Source organism: Hemitrygon akajei, chromosome 6, assembly GCF_048418815.1.
Source record: "Hemitrygon akajei chromosome 6, sHemAka1.3, whole genome shotgun sequence".
NCBI classification, from domain to species: Eukaryota; Metazoa; Chordata; class Chondrichthyes; order Myliobatiformes; family Dasyatidae; genus Hemitrygon; species Hemitrygon akajei.
In genome coordinates this window covers 68,527,340-68,544,750 of record NC_133129.1, presented here as the reverse complement: position 1 = coordinate 68,544,750, position 17,411 = coordinate 68,527,340, and the positions used below count along the sequence as shown (strand labels likewise).

Below are 17,411 nucleotides of genomic sequence, written 5' to 3'. Positions count from 1 at the left end.
CTGTTTCTAGAGGAATTTTAAAGGAGAAGTAGGAATATTTATAGTGGGATTCTGGGGCTAGATCGTGGTGCTGAAGGTAGAGGCTTCATTAGTAGAATTATAAAATTTAGGAGATATGGAAGAGGCCAGAATTGGAAGTAAAGCATTATGAAATAGGAGTAGAGTTAGGCTATTTGGCCCATCAGGTCTGCTCTGCCATTTACTCACGGCTAATTTTTTTTCCGCCGCCTCAGCTCCAGTCTTGGCCTTCTCCTCGTAACCTTTGATGCCGTGTCCAATCAAGAACCTATTAAGCTATATCTTAAATAGACTCAATGACCTGGCCTCCACAGCTGCCTGTGGTAACAAATTCACCACCTTGTGGGTAAAGAAAATAGTCTGCACAATTACTTTTTCTACTAAAGTGCATGACCATGTATTTTCCAACGTTGTATTTCACTTGCCACTCTCTTGCCCATTCTCCTAATCTAAGTCCTTCTGCAGCCTACCTGTTTCCTCAACACTACCAGCCCTTCCACAAGTCTTCGTATCATCTGAAAACTTGGCAACAAAGCCATCTGTTCCATCATCTAAATCTTTGATGTACAGCATAAAAAGAAGTGGTCCCAACACCAACCCCACTGGAACACCAGCAGAAAAGGATCCTCTTATTCTCACTTGCTGCCTCCTACCAATCAGCCAGTGCTCTAACCATGCCAGTAACTAAGGTCAGGCTAACTGATCTACAATTTCCATTCTGCTGCCTTCCTCCTTTCTTAAAAAGTGGAGTGATATTTGCAATTTTTTGTCCTCTGGCACCATGCCAGAGCCCAATGATTTTTGAAAGATCACTAATGCCTCCACAATCTCTACTGGTACCTCATTCAGAACCCTAAGGTGCAGTTCATCTGGTCTGCACCCTTAGGCCTTTCAGCTTTTTGAGCACCTTCTCCTTTGTAATAGTAACTGCACTCACTTCTCTTCCCTCACACCTTTCAACATCTGGCACACTGCTAGTGTCTTCCACAGTGAAGACTTCCGCAAAATGCTAAATTAATTCACCTGCTATTTCCTTGTCTCCCGTGATTATTTATCTCGCCTCATTTTCTAGCAGTTCTATATCCACTCTCATCTTTTATTTTCTTTTAACATACTTGAAAAAAGCTTTTCCTATCCACTTTGATATTGTTTGCTAGCTTGCTTTTGTATTTTATCTTTTCCCTTCTAATGATTCTTGCTCTCTCTGTAGGTTTTTAAAAGCTTCCAATCCTCTATCTTACCACAATTTTTTGCATTGTTGCATTGTACTCTTTGTCTTTTACATTAGTTTGGACTTCCCTTGTCAGCCATGCTTGTACTATTTTGCCGTTTGAGTATTTCATTGTTTTTGGAATACATCTATCCTGCACCTTGCTCATTTTTCCCAGAAACTCATCTCTGCCAGCATCTCCTTCCATTTTACTTTGGCTAACTCCTCCCTCATACCACTGTAATTTCCTTTACTCCACTGAAATATTGTTTTGTCTGACTTTACTTTCTCCCTGTTAAATTTCAAGTTGAGCCAATCATATTGTGATCCTTGTCTCCTCAGTGTTCTTTTACCTTAAGCTCCCTAATCACCTCCGGTTCATTGCATAACACCCAATCCAGTATAGCTGATCCCCTAGTAGGCTCAATGACAAACTGCTCTTAAAAAGCCATCTGATAGGCATTCAACAAACTCACTCTCAAGATCCATTATCAACCTGATTTTCCAAATTGTCTAGCATGTTGAAATCTCCAGTGACTATCATAACATTGCCTTTCTGATACATGTTTCCTGTTGTAATCTGTGGTGCACATCCCAGCTACTGTTAGGAGGCCTACATATAACTGCCATCAGGGTCCTTTTACCCTTGCAGTTCCTTAACTCAACCCACAAAGATTCAACATCTTCCGATCCTATATCACATCTTTCTACTGATTTGATGCCATTCTTTACCAGCAGAGCTATGCCAGCGCCTCTGTGATACAATGTGTAACCTTGGACATTCAGCTCCCAACTACAGCCATCCTTCAGCCACGATTCAGTGATGGCCACAGCATCATAGCTGACAATCTGTAATAGTGCAACAAAATCATCCACCTTATATTTTTATGCTCATGCATTGAGATACAACACTTTGAGTACTGTATTTGCTACCCTTTTGATTCTGCATCCCTAATGCACCGATACTCACCCTGCTGGCTGCAAATTTGTCCTATCGTCTGTCTGTCCATCCTGGCAGTCTGACTGCACGCTATCTTTGCTTTCTTTCCATCCGACCTATCCTGAGTCCTTTCATTCTCGTTCCCACCCTCCTACCAAATTAGCTTTATCAGTGTTGGAGAATTGGAAGAAATTAGAAATGAGGATTGAGGACAAGTGAAGTTGTGGCTGAGCTGTGGACCAGTAGTGGTCAGGGAACACTGGGTGAAGAGTATGAAATTTCAGCATGAAGCCCTGCATTTTTACATGCTAATTCTCATTTGTATTGCAAACTGGAACTTGGGATCTCGTGAATACAATATATTTAGAGGCAGTTTGCATGTTACTCTGTGAAGCTAACAGTAATGTGTCAAGTTGAAATTTATGGAACCCTGAACACCTTGTGGAAAATATCATTGGTGCATACACAAAGCCCAAGTTTTTGAACATCTTCGTCGTCGGGCAGTATCCTGATGCAGCATGAAGTTACACGATGCATAGGGTTTAGGCACTTGTCCAACTAAACTCTGAATCCCATCTTGCATCATCTGGGGTAACTGCTGTATCTGTGTATTGAATTAGAAGAGAAATAAAGAATTGTCACTTGTACGCTTTGCAAAATACAATGTAATTATCTTTAAAAATGTAGTGCATGTGTTCAGGTAAGAGATATAGCCACCTCTCCTTTAAATGGTAATATGAAAACAGATGATTATTTTTCCTTTGCATCCTGGAGCGAAGATTAATATTGTTCAGGATGTTGGGGAGAAGTAGTGGAAGAGGAAACGATTAGTCTTACCTGAGAGGGCTTTAAGTGCGATTGCTTAGCAATGAAGTGGGTCTTGGACCCATGTCTTCTGACTGGGTGCCACTATGCAGAGATAACACCCTGGTGAATGCCTGGTGCCCTGTTTCAGAAACTGTGGATGTTATAATAGTCACACTCTATCTCATGTGCATATCATTTGAGATTGACTTTACAGTTGATGAGGGACTCTATTCGGTAGCTAATGTCTTCTATCAAGATCTCACAATCACAGGATGTTTAGGTGATGTTACTGAACTGGGAACAGCTTGTATATTTACCTTCCAGAATTGGTGGGTTGTGCATTTGGGTGGGGGGGGGGGCTTTTAAGTTAAGTAATTATCTGATCCTTGCAGGTCCACGTGAAAAGTGAGACAGCCGTGTTGTTTGTTGCCGTTGGATGCTGTTCACCTGAGTGAATATCCACACACCCTCAGAGAAAAGAACGTGCAGAGCGCTGGCTCTTGGTCTATAAGGTGAGTGCCAGGCAAGAAATAACCATGACTTTGATATAGTAAAACATCCCAAAGCTCTTTAAATAGCGTTTAATGCTACAGCACTAAAGCAGATGTATCAGAATAACTGTAAGGGGGCGGGTGGCCTCAGAAAGGAAATTTTGGAGATTTACATCTAGACAGTTTGGTGCCATTCATAGCATTGCAAATGATACTTCCTTATTTTCCTGCTATAGAAAGGAAATAGCATTAAATCTTAGCTTAAATAGCAACTGGGGAATATTGTAGAAGGGTGGTAGGCAAAAGAATGATAAACCACCAGCATGGGGAAGCATATTATAATACACGTTTATGTCAGCTGAGGCATGCTACTTGTATATTGGTATCTGTGGCTACTCCAGTTATCCATGCTTGAATCTAGTTGCATTTTTCATCTATGAACCTCTTCAATCTCTTTAAGTTCCACTAATTAAGGCCTGGTTTAAGATGGACATTGTGCTTTACTTCGTGGAGTGGAGGTTCAGCGTCCTCGGATCTCCGTTGATCAGAAGTTCAACTGGACCAGCAACAATACCATGGCTACAAGAACAAGTTAGTCATTAGATATTGTGCAGCAAGCAACTCCTCTCCTGACACCCCGATGTCTTTCCAAAGCACAAGATGGAAACACAATGGAGCACTCCTACACTTGTTTTGATGTGAATAGCGCCAAAAGTTGTTGAGAAACTGAAGACCATCCAGAGCAAAACAACCTGTTTGATTGGCACCCCGTTAACCTGAATATTCATCCTCGCCACCCCTGGCCTACAGTGGAATCAATGTACACCATTCACAAAGTACACTATAGTTACTTGCTCAGGTTATTCTGACACCACCCAAACCCTCAATATTTACCACAGACAACATGGGCTAAAGATGCATGGGTGTGTCACCACTTGCAGGTTCCCTTTCCAAGTCTCACACGAGCCTGACTTGTGTGCATATTAGTCCTTCAGCATCACTGAGTCTAAAGACAGGAACGCTCCCCAGAAGCATTATGGGAGCACTTTCCCCAGCATTTCAGGTAGCTCATCAGTATCATCGGGGAGATTGGGTTGGGCGATAAATGCTGGCCTTGTCAATGGTGCCCAGCTCCCTAAAATATACAGAAATAAAAAAGTTTTATGAGTGTGCGCTGGCTGATTCAGGAGGTTTGATCAGTGGCGATCCCAGGATGTTGATAGTGGGGATGCAGTCAGTGGTGATGTCGAGGGTTGGTCTCAGATCTTCTCTGTTGGAGATTGTCATATTCTGAACTTCTGTGGCTTAGTCTTTCCTACCACTTGTCAGCCTATGCCTGAATGTTGTCTGGATCCTGTTGCACGTCAGCATGGAGACTGCTTCCTTTGATAAGCGGTGGATAGAATTAAACATGCCACACTTCCCCCACATTGGTTGTTCAGCTTTTCTGACTTGAAGCATCAGAACTTTTCCTTCTAGCCTTTGTAATCTTTACTGGGCCTGTTTGTTTTGTGGAATTTTGTTCAGACTGCCTTATCACACTACTCTAAGTCAATTTCGTTGAATAGGGTGGTGAGAATTCCCACAACAGTGGAGCTGCTTATTACTGAGACAAGCTAATGAATTAATACTTAAGAGTGCAGAATGACAAGGCAAGAACACACACAGCATTTTGACAATTCCCTGTTTCTATGTTAGTTTGTATAAACATGTTCAATTAAATGCTTCATGTTGAAGCAACATTTATTTACAACTCCTGTCTATATGGAGAAAGTGTCCAGTAGTTAAACTGATAGTGTTGAAACATTACTGGGTAATGTATAAAACATTAATGAGCCTAATCATTGATTTTAAGGTAATAGGCAGCAGAGTGAGAGGGAGTTCAGAACTATTTTTCTTGCATCCTGTGAGTGGTAGTGGAGCTTTTACCTGAAAGGATAGTACATACAAAATTGTTGTCGTGTGGACAAAATAAAATCCTTGCAGTAACGTGCTGCATACCACAAGGCTGCTGATCAAAAGTCGGAAGGTGAGATTAGCCACCTTGATGACTGGGGCAGTTGATGGAAGTGGATAGAAAACTTTTCAAATAGCATTCAGTTTTAAACCTTTTGTATGTTGGAACTTGGGGTGTTCTAAGTTGCTTTTGCTTGGGGTTTATAAGTCATTAAGAATACATGGGGTGTAAAGTAGCAGCTGAAGATTAGAAATGGGATTCCATGGTAGTGTAGCAGTTAGTGCAAAGCTATACAGCTCAGGGCATCGAAGTTCAATCCCAACATCCTCTAAAAAAATTTTGTCCATCCTCCCTATGGAATGTGTAAATTTTGTCTGGGTACTCCTGTCTCCTTTCCCAGTACAAAGACATGTCGGTTAGTAGGTAATTGGTCATTGTAAATTGTCCCATGATTATGCTGGGGCTAAATCGGGGGTTGTTGGGCATGCAGCTTGAAGGGCCTATTACACGCTATATCTGCACCAAGGCGCAGATTCTACAAAGGGCCTGGGGTAAGAAGAGAGTGTTTTACGATGATAAATTAATATATTTCAACCAAGATTACCCCCCCCCCCCACCCCGCAGTCCTGCAGAAACGCAAAGAATACTCTGAAGTAAAGCGAGTACTAAAGCAAAACAAGATTAGATTTCAAACTCCGTACCCTGCTAAACTTCAAGTGTTTTATGAGAACGGGACGCGGTTGTACCAGACGGTGGAAGAGGCGACTACAGACATGAAGGCCAGAGGGTTGCCCGTCAGCGTGACCAAACCGAGGGAAAGCCTGACTGAGGAATTATCCCGCTCCGCTTGGGAAATAGTGCGAGAATCGAGAAGGCAGGAGACGGGAGGAGGCCGAGAGAAATATATCAGGAAGAGACCGGGAGTTTCCCAAAGACAGTCCTCACCCCCTTCAGAAGAGCCATAAGGTTTGGCTAACTTTAAAAATGTTGAGAAGCTAAACTGAAGCAAAAGTACACGGTGATATACCTATCTCAAGAAATACTTATTTTAATGAGGATTTTATATTACTTAGTAGTTATTCTTTATTCGCTCACTTACTCCTTTTTCCCCATCAAAATGAGAATATATTTATGTGTGTGTGTGTATATATATATATGTGTGTGTGTGTGTGCGTGTATATGTATGTGTACATATAGGAGGAGTACACAGGGAAATCTTTTCTGTGTAATGGATTTGTTCACTGACTTTTATGAATACTGCATTGGGGGCCCTCAACTCACAAGTAGGAGGGGTTATCCCCCACAGCTAGACTTTTCCTTTAGCTCAATGCAGGGTCATCTACTGGAGACCTCAGCCTTGGAATCACACGTTCATTGCCATTTTTGTTGTTATTTGCGTTTCTTGGTTCTTATTTGTTCAGGGAGTAGATTGATTAAGTTTTATTCTAATTTCAATGGTACATTGACAAATAAATACAGATGGCTAAGGACAAGGTAAAATTCATTTCTTTTAATGTCAATGGGCTATTAAATCCAATCAAACGTAAGATAATTTTATCCAATTTGGAACAATTTGATTCATATTGAGAAAAATGGTTTAACTACATAATGCCTCATAGGCCTGATTTTATTCTCTTTCTTTCTTTTCTTTTTCAATCTTTTTATTAGTATTAATAATATTATGAACAAAATACAATTGATATATTAATAAAGGGATTGCAAACATACAAATTCCCATTGCACGTGAAAGAATACATAAGCAATGAATACAGTATTAATAAGTTTTCCCGAAACATGAACCATATAGTATATATATAAACCAGGTATATCTAGAAATTTCATAATATATAATATAATATAAAAAAGAAAAAAATATATATATGCAAAGTTAACTAACCTACTAATCTAGTGTCTAATGAAAAAAAAGGAAACAAAAAAAGAAAAAAAAACTAAAAAAAAGGAAAAAAAAAAGGGATGTTTATAATATATCACAAGAATACATAAACATCAATGTCATCAACTCCGATCCTCTCAATATAAATACGATTAAAGCTGATAAAACCAATAAGCTTGGAACAGGGTCTTATTATATCATATGAAAATATTGAATAAATGGTCTCCATATCTTTTCAAATTTGATAGATGTATCGAATACACCACTTATAATTTTTTTTAAATTTAAACATAACATAGTTTGAGAAAGCCAGTGAAATACAGTGGGAGGATTAATTTCCTTCCAATTCAACAAAATAGATCTTCTAGCCATCAAAGTGAGAAAAGCAATCATTCGACAGGCGGAAGGAGATAAATGAAGTGAGTCCATCATCGGTAAACCAAAAATTGCGGTAATAGGATGGGGTTGTAAATCGATGTTCAGTACCGCAGAGATATCAAAAATATCTTTCCAATATTTTTTCAAAAGCGGACATGACCAAAACATATGAGTTAAAGACGCGATTTCCAATTGACATCTGTCACAAATAGGGTTTATATAAGAATAAAAATGAGCTAATTTATCCTTGGACATATGGGCCCTATGTACAACCTTAAATTGTATTAATGAATGTTTGGCACATATAGATGATGTATTAACTAATTGAAGAATTCTATCCCAATTCTCAATAGGAATAATAAGATTGAGTTCTCTTTCCCAATCCTTTTTGGTCTTATCAAGGGGCACTGATCGTATCTTCATAATTATATTATAAAGTTTTGATATAAGCCCTTTTTGAGAAGGGTTTAATTCAAACAAACTCTCCAAAATATCTGAAGACACAAAATTTGGAAACGTAGGAAGTACCGTACTTAAAAAATGCCTAACCTGTAAGTATCTAAAAAAATGAAATCTAGGCAAATTATATTTATTAGATAATTGCTCAAAAGACATAAAACAATTGTCCGAAAATAAATCAGAAAATCTTAATAAACCCTTAGTTTTCCAAGCCAAAAAAGCTTGATCTATAATTGAAGGGTGGAAAAAACAATTAGATACAATAGGAATATTTAAAACGAATTGAGTCAACCCGAAAAATTTCCGAAATTGTAACGATATACGTAAGGTATATTTATCTATCGGGTTGTCAATTCGTTTCGGCAATTTAGAAAGAGCAAAAGGGAGAGAAGTCCCTAAAATAGAACCCAGAGCATAACCTGGTACCGATTTAGTTTCCAAACTCACCCAATGAGGGCCAGAAGGACCATCCCATTCTTTCAACCAACATAACAAATATCTAATATTAACTGCCCAATAATAAAATCTGAAATTGGGTAATGCCAACCCACCTTCCTTCTTTGTCTTTAAGTATGTTTTACCTAACCTGGGATTTTTATTCTGCTATATATATGAGGAAATTTTTGAATCAACATTAGTAAAAAAGGATTTCGGAATAAAAATTGGTACTGCTTGAAAAATATATAAAAACTTAGGTAAAATAACCATCTTAATAGCATTAATCCTACCTATCAGAGATAAAGATAATGGTGACCACTTAGTAAACAAGCCTTTAATCTGATCAATTAAGGGTAGAAAATTAAACCTAAATAATTCTTTATGGTTTTTTGTAATTTTAATCCCTAAGTAAATAAAAGAGTCATTAACTAATTTAAAAGGTAAATTACCATAGCTTGGGACCTATCTATTCAAAGGAAACAATTCACTCTTATTAAGATTTAACTTATACCCAGAAAACTCACTAAATTGAGCCAACAATGATAAAACTGCTGGAATAGATTTCTCAGGGTTAGAAATGAATAATAATAAATCATCTGCGTACAAAGATACCTTATGAATATCTGTTCCACGGTTAATACCCAAAATATCCTGTGATTCTCTGATGGCAATTGCCAAAGGTTCTAAAGCAATATTAAATAATAATGGACTAAGAGGACAACCTTGTCTAGTGCCCCGAAATAAACGAAAGAAGGGAGATCTTTGATTATTAGTAAACACCGAAGCTACTGGAGTTTGATAGATCAGTTTAATCCAAGAGATAAAGGTCGGACTAAAATTAAACTTCTCCAGCACATAAAATAAGTAAGGCCATTCAACTCTATCAAATGCTTTCTCCGCATCTAATGAAATAACACATTCTGAAGTGCTATGTGAAGGAGTATAAACAATATTCAGTAATCTCCTAACATTGAAAAAAGAGTATTGATTTTTAATAAAACCGGTTTGATCTTCCGAAAAAAATCCTGGAAGCCAGTAACTTGGAAAAGATCTTAAAGTCCACATTCAATAAAGATATTGGTCTATAAGATGCACAGTCAGTAGGGTCTTTATCTTTCTTCAGTATTAAAGAAATGGAAGCTCTATAAAAAGATTGTGGCAAATTCCCCAATCTAATTGCTTCTTCAAAAACTTTGCATAACCAAGGAGAGAGAGTAGCAGAAAAGCATTTTAAAAATTCTGCTGTATACCCATCTGGACCTGGTGCTTTCCCGGAATTCATTGAGGAAATAACCCCTTTAATTTCCGCATCCGTGATCGGAGTATCTAATACTGAAAGATCATCAGATGATAATTTTGGAAAATTCAATTTCCCAAGAAAATCACACATGGTATTATGATCCTGAGGGAATTCAGATTGATACAGGGAGGTATAAAAGTCTTGAAAAGACTTATTTATCTCATCATGGTTAACTGTCAAATCCCCATTCTGCTGATGAACCTTAGTGATTTGACGTTTAACCCAAACATTCTTCAGCTGACTAGCTAACAGTTTTCCCGATTTATCACTATGTATATAAAAATCAGATCTGGTTTTCATTAATTGATTTTCAATCGGAGATGTAAGTAATAAACTATGTTCCATTTGAAGTTCAACCCTTTGTTTGTAAAGCTCCCTACTAGGAGTGGTCGAATATTTCTTGTCAATCTCTTTAATTTTATCAACCAATAAAAGAGTTTCCTTCTTAATGCGTTTTCTCAGACCAACAGAATAAGAGATAATCTGTCCACGTATATACGCTTTAAAAGTGTCCCAAAGTCTTCCACAAGAGATATCTTCCGTGGAATTAGTTGAAAAGAAGAAATCGATCTGCTCCTTCATAAATTTAATAAAGTCCGGATCTTGCAATAAGGTAGAGTCAAATCGCCATTGTCTAGCACTTAAAGCTGTATCCGTAAAATTAATAGAAAGTTTTAATGGAGTGTGGTCAGAAATAGCTATAATATCATAATTACAACCAATTACCGATGGAATAAAACAAGAGTCAATACAAAAATAATCAATTCTCGAATAGGAATGATAAACATGCGAGAAAAAAGAAAACTCTTTGTCATTAGGATGGCAAAATCTCCAAATATCAAAAACTCCATTATCAGTCAAAAAGGAGTTAATACAAGTGGCCGACTTATTGGGTAAAGTCTGAATAGATATAGATTTGTCCATCAAAGGATTTAAACAACAATTAAAGTCACCACCCATTATTAACTTATATTCATTTAAATTAGGTAAAGAAGTAAATAAGGACTTAAAAAAATCAGGACAATCCACATTTGGAGCATAAACATTAACCATAGCAACCTTTTTATTACAGAGTAAACCCGTAATTAACAAAAATCTACCATTCGGATCCGAAAGGATATCATGTTGAACAAATGCAATAGAGGAGTCAATAAAAATTGAAACTCCCTTAACTTTGGCATTCGAATTCGAATGATACTGTTGACCCCGCCAAGACCTAAAAAAGCAATATTTGTCCTCCTTCCTCACATGAGTTTCCTGTAAAAAAATGATATGCGCATTAAGTCTTTGGAATACTTTGAAAATCTTCTTTCGTTTAATCGGATGGTTTAAACCATTAGTATTCCAAGACTCAAAGTTAATGGTTTGAGCCATGCTTCTAAAGTCAACCCTTTGGTATAAAAAAGGGTTAACCAAATTGTAAACTCATGCACCCGGAAGAGGAACAAAAATAAAGAGCGGACCCAGAAGTGACGACATCGTAGACATATTTGTAGTTCAAAAACAGCCCGAATGAAAAAACTGAAACAAACTGGTAAAGGAAAAATAAAAAAGGAAAACAGACCAACCCCCACCCCCACAAGAAAAAGAGAAAAAGCCAAAATATGGCTAGAAAAAGAAAAAAATGAGACTAATTCTACCCCCATATCAGCGGCAGACCACTCCATATTTAAAGGATATATTAAAAAAAACCACCCCAACTTTAAAAATTATGATCACAGTACTAAAATCTACGCTTCTTAATATGCTTAGTTGTAAAAAAAAAGAATATAATCACTAAAAGTTTATAAATCGGGTTATAACCCAAACAAATCAAGAAGTATTTAAACTATGATAAGCGATGCATTATAGGAAGAAGACGACAAAAGAAACAATAACGCCATCTTAACAAAAACCAAGAATATTTTTGCAAAAAACCACCATCTTGATAATACAAAAACTTTCCCTTCGAAAGGTTAAAAATATACCTTCAAGGGAACAAAAATAATAGTCAAAAATGTAGTATAGTGGTTAAAGTGTACAAGACAGAACGATTAATATAACGAAAACACACTTTAACTTAAATATGAAGTATAGGATAAACCTACACCAATAACCAGAGACTAACCCTGGTTTGAGGAGCCAAAAACCATCTTACACAATCAGAATCACTCATTTATTAGGGATCAGTGTCTATAGCAGTAGGGAAGTTCTCCTCCAGATACTTTCTCGCTTCAATGGTAGAAAGAAAAACCTGGCATGGAGCATTCGACGGAGAAATTCTAAGCTTCGCAGGATATAAGAGCGCAGGTTTTAGATTTTTCTCATAACATTCAGACATCAGAGGTTTAAAAAGAAGCCTTTTTTTCATAACTTCAGGACTAAAATCTTCCACCAAATGGAAATAGTAATTTTGAAATTTAATCATCCCAACCCTCCGAGCTTCACGAATAAGTTGTTCTTTGCGTGAACATAGTGAAACCGGACAATTACCACCGGGGGTTTAGCTGAAGCACTCGATGAACGACTCCAAATTCTATGTGCTCGGTCAAGTAACGGGGGTTCTCTGGAAAAACCGACGGAAACGCATCTTTTAAAAGTTGAGCAAAATATTTCGAAGGATCGCCTTTTTCTGTGCCATCTGGGAGACCATGTATACGTAGGTTCTGTCTTCTGGACCGATTCTCCAAGTCGACACTCTTGGCTTTGAGTGATTCCACCAGTTTAATGGTCGAAATTAAATCCTGTTGCAATTTATCAATTGTCAAATCTCGTTTCCGAGCTTCTTCTTGCAGAGACGCGATAAGAACTTGCTGATGGTTAATTACTGAATCCGTCTTAACCATATAATCTTGAAAAGCCTTTATATCTTGATTAAAAACTTGTTGTAGTTCATCGAATTTTTTATCCAAAACCTCCATAAACAGTTCATAAGTTAATTCAGTGCGTTGCGGATGAGCTTGCTTCTTTCCATTACCGTTCGGGTTGCGCCCAGGTTCTCGTCCTTTAGATCTAAGAGCCATTTCTGTTTGCATATCTTCAAAAATTCACAATGAACTCTTAACAATAAGCCCAAGAAAATATCAAGAATCTTTTGGTGTAGGTAAAAATAAGTTGAATAAGGGTGATCAAAGGTTAAAAAAAGTAAAGGTTATGGAGAGGATCTGAAACAGTACTCACTCCATGAGCGTCTCCCGCTGACCTCCGATTTTATTCTCACAAATCAATGAATCTGTTGTAAAAACAAGATCATTCCCTACTTGTACATAGTCCTTTTGCTTGTTTTTTTCTTTCCATTCTTTTCTATAAGTGTATACCTCAGATAAATACTTTGTGGAGATATGTGATATATATGATTATATGATATATATGTGCAATGTCTAAAATACATCTTATGGAAATGTTTGTTTGATTACGAACTTCAATAAAAAAAGAAAGAGGTAATTTAGCACTCTATGGTTCTGCAAAGGAGCATTCATTTACTCCCATGTCTCCCAATCATTCCCTTGGTCTTGCAGACTTTTTTCACTTTTGAAAGTTTCCATTTACACTAGCCCAGATGCAGAGGAACAAAGCCAGGAAAGATAGGTTTTGTGGAACGTTTAAAGGAGGCGAATGGGTTTGGTAAAAGATGTAAGCCACTGAAAACACAGCTAGTAGAGATGAACAGCAAGAATCAGGGAATGAAGGAATAAGCAAAGTTTGTGCCATATCCTCTGAAAGTCTCCAAATACTTTACAACCAATGAACAATATTTGAATTGCAGTCATTTCTGAAGGTAGGCTATATGGCAGCCAATATGTGCTGAGTTCCCTCTCCCCCTCAAATTACAGATAAGTGGGTCCTGGTGGTCTGGTATTTTGATATTCTTACGGGATAATTATTGTTCATCATATACCAGGGAGAAGTCCTCTGCTCTTTAAGTTACTACCATAGGGTAGCAGACAAGGCCTTAATGTGTGATCTAATTGTGGACACCTCCATAGAGCAGTACTGCACTAGAACACAGTTTTTGGTCCTCGTGCAGCATTTGTGGAGATGAGTAAACAGTCAGTACTTTGGACTGAAACCCTTCATCATGACTGGAAAGAAGCCAGAATAAAAATGTGGCGGAAGGGGAAGGAAGACAACTAGAAGGGGATAGGCGAAGCCTGGTGGGTGGGAAAGATGGAGCTGGAGAAGGAGAGGTGAGTGGACCATGGGAGAAAGGGAAGGGGGTGGGTGCAGTGGGGAAAAGAAGAGATAAGAAGCCAGAGTGAGGAATAGAAGAGGTTAAGGGGGAGGGAAAATACCAGAAGGAAAAATCAATGCTCATGCCATCAGGTTGGAGGCTACTTGGACAAGATGATGTTCTTCTACCCTGAGAGTGGCCACATTGTGGCAAAAGAGGATGCCATGCACTGATATATGGGACTGGGGATTGGAATTGAAGTGGTTGGCTATTGGGAAAGTCTGCTCTTGGTATATGGAGCAGCGATGCTCGACAAAGCAGTTTCCAGTTTACATTGCAGCCTCCGATTGATGAGACCCATCGGGAGCACCAGATACAATAGATGACCCCAACAGATTAGAACAACTCTTCATGTTGTTAGCTTATTTATCAAGCACAATGCAATGCTGATGCCACCTTCTGCTCTCATCGTCAATGATTTTCAATCTTCCTTGACGTTTTAATCAGTGAGATTGCTGAGAAATGAAGACAATGGTGGGCTTGCACTTCATCTCCATGCTGCTTGTGCCCTGGTGGGGCTTAGGAATGGTGGCAGAGGCCGAGGGAAGTCAGAGTGGAATGGAAAATTAAAGAAGCAACAAGAAGCTCAGTGGTTCCCTTATGGACTGAAAAATGTTAGCAATCCAATTACAAAACAGTTTGGTTTCTCTCATGTAAAGGAGATTGTGTAGAGAGTACAAACGCAGGTAGGAAGGAGGATAAATGAGTGCCTACATCAGGAAGGAGTGTTCAGGCGTCTGGAAAGTAGGGTGAAAGGAGGAGTTAAAAAGATAGGTGTTTAGGAATAGGAGCCATGAGGAGAATGGGAGTTGATGGAGATGGGCTGCATGGGCAAGTTGGCCTGATGTCAGTGCTGTATTACTCTGACTCTCTGGTGGAGTAAAGAATAAATCAGGGAGTTTCAAGGATGTTGACACAGCTGGACAATATTAATTGTAAAGAAAGACCTGATAAACCAGGTCTCTTTGTAACAGGAGACTGAAAGGAATTTGAAGAGAGGTGTATAAAGCCTAGACAATGAACAGGAAAAGATTATTTCCTTTTGTGGTGTTAGTGACTAGGGGAATTGGTTTCAAGTAATTATTAGCAGCAAAAGATGGGAGTTGGGAATTCTTCCCGACTACAAGTTGGTCAGTGTCTGAAATTTGCTGTCTGAAAAAGTGGCAGAGATTGAAATACTGTTGCACGGGGAAAAACATCTAGATTAACACTAGAGCTGTGACCTCCCTTAAATTCACAGATGAACTGATAGGTGGAGGTGGAATTAACTCTTCAATGGTGTGGATGCAAAGGTCTGACTGGGCCTCGTAACGCAAGTTTCTCTTCTCTTTCCTTGAGTGATTTGACTTTTAGCCGTGTTCGTAAAGTGTGTGCCATTCTTCGTCCTCAAGAAAGCAATAAAATGGTTTTGTACTTTGTCATTGAGGAGAGGATGGCAAAATTTCCTGTAGGGCAAAGAATAGGGACAAAATTGACAGAGAAAGTATGCAGAAGTTCTTTGGATTGAGCAAGATCAATCAAAATGGGTTGCAACGAGTGGCAGAACTGGGCTCAACCCATGTCACATTATGATTTAATTTGCCAGATGTCTGATTCAATGTGGCACTTAAGTTGAATGTTCGATTTTGATTAATGAAGCAATAGAGAGAGGTAACCCCATTATTTTGTGCCATGGCCTGGTTAAGATTACTACTGTTATGCTATGAGGTATCTTTATTTTAGCAGTTTTCTGAAAATGCAGTGTGTCCTGGAAGTAAGCTTCATAGACTAGTGTTTTGGCTTTGGCTAAAGATAAAGAACTTTTTTGTCCAATTCAGAAGTGTTGTTTCAGCCAATTGGGTTTGTCTCGGTAACATGTTGTAACATTCTGCCCAGTAAGATGCCATGGAAGATTCTAGAGAGCTGCGCAGGATCAGATTTCTGAAGGACGGTAGTCTGGGTTTGCGGTGGGGGGGGGGGGTGTGCGGGTCTTTGGGTCGAGAGGTGAGTAGAAGGTAACAAGGGAAGATGCTTGGAGGATCCCACCTGAAGAGGAGACCCTTTGAAAGGAGTGCTTTGTGCAGATAAATGGTTTCAAGAAGGGAAGTTCTACCTGCAGTTGGTTGGTGATGGGAATTCAGCGCCGTGAGTTAAGTGAAGTTTCCTGACTATAGAAATGAGCTCCAACACTTATGTGAACATTTGGAATGGTATCACTGTATTTTTTATTTTCTTTTTCTATTAACTGTTAAAGTTGAAAACTTGGTAAATATACTTCTGTAATTTTATGCCGGTGTATGATCTGTCATTTCCTGACAAACAATAACTGTGTATGGAGCAGTATTTACACAGCATTCACTGCAATCAATTGGAACCTCCCAACTTTCCTGTTTGTTTGACCCCAAACCATACCAACACTAGACACGTGTTGCTTAAGGAAGATGGCCTTCTCACCGCTGAGTCCCGTGGCTGTTAGCAGCATTAGCTAACGAGACGAGTTTGAATACAAGCCACAGTGAGAGGGTTACATTTGCATCCTGTAGGAAATATGTACTTGTGCCACTTGTGGGAGAATCTTAGTGAAGGATATTTTTGTTCTCCACTTGAATTTCAGGGATCGCAAAGGTCTAAACTCTTTCTAGGGGAAGTAATGTTTCACCTGTCATGACTATAAATTCCTTTTGGGACTTAAACAGACAAGTTGAGTTACTCAGCTGACATTTGCGTGCAAATAATGTATTATCCTTGGCATTACTGTTACTTTTAAAACTTTAATAGTTTACACATTAAATGCTCTTTAACCTTACCAGCCCAAGTTAAGAGTAGAAAATCAGCATCAGTGGCCATTGAACAATGAGATCATTTTTTTAATTGAAAAGCAAAACAATCCCTTCAACTAAGAAAAGGATCCTTTTTTATTTGTTCAATCATGTGTCAGTATTTTGCATATGTTGAAGGTTTTTATAATGTGAAATTATTTTATTGCCTGTGAATTCTCACTTTTTTTCCCTCTCACTTTAACTGACCTTCCTGTAATTTGACCTCCGCACCTTTGATTGATTTCCTTTTCAGCGGAGACATGAGACTGCAGATGCTGGAATATGAAACAACAAACAAAATGCTGAGATTATCAACGGATCAGGCAGCATCTGTGGAGGAAAGTGAACCAGCCATGTTTCGAGTGGAGGCATTTCATCTAAACCCGATGAAGTGTCTCAACCCAAAATATCAGCTATCCATTTCTCTCTTCAGATGCTGCCTGACCTGCTGAGTTCTTCCAACAATTTCTCATTCGTTTTCCTGATCTTGATTAGAGTGGTTTGGTCTTGT

General features: G+C 38.5%; 1 protein-coding gene across 4 annotated transcripts in view; it reads left to right on the top strand.

Annotated features, from left to right (window-relative positions):
• The window catches only part of lpar1 (lysophosphatidic acid receptor 1), a 144,349-nt gene that overhangs the window by 79,232 nt on the left and 47,706 nt on the right, over positions 1-17,411 (top strand). For 3 of the 4 annotated variants that reach the window (XM_073048588.1, XM_073048586.1, XM_073048587.1), the window contains exon 2: positions 3,368-3,487. The exons of the other annotated variant lie outside the window; for it this stretch is intronic. The gene's annotated coding sequence lies outside the window, so the exon portion shown is untranslated. The remainder of the gene's footprint in view (positions 1-3,367; positions 3,488-17,411) is intronic. 4 annotated transcript variants of the gene reach the window in all.